Here is a 3046-nt window from a genome sequence, read left to right on the forward strand (position 1 = left end):
GGAATGCTAACAAGTTAAATATATCACCAGGTGGAAAGCTAACAAATGTAATGTAATGATGTAAACGTATTTTTATGCTTTGCCGTACGCATATGTTTACATATAAAATTTTATGAGTACCTAGTACTCACGCCTTTTTTTGTCCAGGTCATCAGATCAGCACCGTTCGTACGATTTTCTAAAATGAGATGCCAAATTAAAGGGCTTGAGCTGCGGATGTGCAATAAGGTTTTACTTTTTCGAAAAAAGTTGCCGCCTTTTAAATAATTAAGCTTAAATTATTTAATATTCAATGCCCTCAGATCCGCACCATTCCTTCGATTTTCAGTAGTGAGGAGCCAAATTAAGGGACTTAGGGTGCGGATATTCAATAAGGTATTACTTTTTCGAAAAGAGTTGCCACCTGTTAAAAAATTAAGCTCAAATTATTAAAAAAGTTAAATAAATTTTTACAATATGGGTATCAACCGAAATAGTTTTGAAAATGGTGTAGGAGGGTTGCTACATGTTTAAAAAATCCAATTAAATTTTAATTAAAAGAATTCGGTAAGTGAACAAGGCATCACTATATAGGTGTCAGACAAAAATGTTTAAGAAGGTAGGACTTTGGAAATATTTTGAAGAGGGTTGTCACCTATTTCAGAAGTCGAATTAAATTATTTAATACCCAAGTTATATGAAATATTAAAAATGGACGTCAAATGAAAAAGTTTTAAGAAATCCTTAGTTTGACAATTTAGAATATATTTGATGTGTTTGAGCGTTGCCCCCAATTTAAAAGGCTAAATAAAAATTATCTAATAAGTTAAGTGAATAACCCAAAGATGGTTATCAATGGAAATGGGTTTAAAGTCTTTTATTTCGGATCTATATTTAGGAGGGTTGCCACGTGTTAAAAAAATAAATTTCAACTTAGTTTATCAGTTACTTGAAATATTTATAACAATGTTAGACGAAAGATATTTACAGATATTTTAGTTAAAAAATAATTTTTTAAGAGGGTTACCGCCTATTTTGAATGTAAATTTAGTTTAATTATACACAAGTTACATGAAACTTTAAGATATGGGCATCAAACGAAAGAAATCTTTAAATTGAACATTTGAACTTATTTAGGGTAATAGAATAGAGTTGCCTCCAGTTTAAAAATTGTATTCAAATTATATAATAAGTTTAATGGATTGTCGGAAGAAAGTTATCAATCGAAATGGGTTTTAAATTAGTTTATTTCTGTACTGTATTTAGGAGAGTTGCCATGTGCTTAAAAAATCAAATTCAACTTAATTTATCAGTTAATTGAAATATGTATAACAATGCCTGACGATAAAAAATTTTTAGTTTGAAAATACTTTTAAAGGGGTTGCCACCAGTTTGAAAAGTTTTATTGTTGAAAAGGTGTATTGTTGTTTTATTTATACATAAGCTAAATGAAATATCGCAATATTAGTGTCAAACGAAAGAGTTTTAAGACAACTTTAGGCTGATTATATTCTTAATTAGGGTTGCCACCTATTTTTTTAAGGTCATCAGATCTGCATCGAATTTCAAAAAGAGAAGTCAAATTAAATAACTGGGATTCTTTATAGTTCCGTTTGACGATTGCCATTGAATTTGACATAGTGAAAACCAGCCTTAACTTCCGCCACTATCTTTTTTGATTTAAAAGTTCTACCCTCAACTTTAACAATTTTTACTTGAAAATAGAATTAGTTCATGAGTTTTTAATGCTTGTTATACTTTTAACGCAATAAATTTTTGCAATATCGTTTATTTAAAAATTTCAAAGTTAATGGTAAAAAAATGTATAAGCATAATTTCTTCATAATTAATGCATTGAAATTTTAATGTACATTAAACTTAAAAAATTAATGCATTCATTTTTAACATTAAAATAATATACTATGCATTAAAAAAGTAATGTATTGTTCACAACTCGGGTATACATGTAGTACATGTACATATATACCGTCGTTTATAGTACAAAACCGCGTTTCACGATAATGCAAAACCGCGTATGTAAGGTCACCAAAATTTTATAGGAGAGAGTAAAAATGTATGCTACTCTTGATCAGCGGTATTGCAACTATGCTGTTATTTTGCAGTACATGGTCTAATATCGATATATTGGTGTGAATAGATAAGGCTTTATGCCTGGAGCTTCCTATGAGCAAACCAAATTTTTGGCACAAATGTCAGTTACGGGGTTTTGAAAAACGACGATAGGCGGTTTTGCACTTTAAACGACGATATGTATGTGCGTGTGTGTGTGTGTGTACTTATTCATTAGAGTGGTTCTCCTCTTTGAAGTTGGGTTTGGTCTGTTGGCCTAGTGGTGGCAAACTATCGATGGCACTATCGATACTATCGATGATTTTGTTTTTTCTCACTATAGAAAATTTTCCACATTTAAGAACCAAAAATCGTGAATGTGAATTTTATAAAGCGGCAATACCTTTATATAAAAAAAGATATGGTATTTATGTTGGCCTAACGTCATCAGTAGAATAGGAACGAGTGTACAGCAAAGCAGCTTCAATAGTAAACGAAAAATGATCGCATCTAAAACCTAAAAATGTTGACATGCTATGTTTCCTAAATAAAAACAAGTGGCTTTAAAAAGCAGAACACGTAAATATGTTTAGTTTTAAAAAACTACTATACTTTCATTATTAATATAGGTCCTTATGGCCTTTAAAAAACTATATTTAATGCTATGGGGCGTATTCATAGTCAAAATTAAGTCGATACCTAAAGTTAGTTGTAGCTTTTTGACATAATTTTGGATGGGTTATCTGTCAATAAAGTTGACCAATTTTAAGTACAAACTTAATTTTGACTATGAGTAGGCCCCGATTAGATTTGTATCTTTTCAAAATATGCGACTATCGCCAGAGTATCTGTTATATTAAATAACACCGCCCACTATCGATAGTTAGTCACCACTATGTTGGCCTAAACACTTTAATCTTCAGTACCTTATTGGCAATAATCAGCATCATGGAATGCTAACAAGTTAAATATATCACCAGGTGGAAAGCTAACAAAT

Source organism: Rhagoletis pomonella, unplaced genomic scaffold (assembly GCF_013731165.1).
Source record: "Rhagoletis pomonella isolate Grant_MI unplaced genomic scaffold, Rhpom_1.0 Rhpom_scaffold_00006, whole genome shotgun sequence".
Lineage (NCBI taxonomy): Eukaryota > Metazoa > Arthropoda > Insecta > Diptera > Tephritidae > Rhagoletis > Rhagoletis pomonella.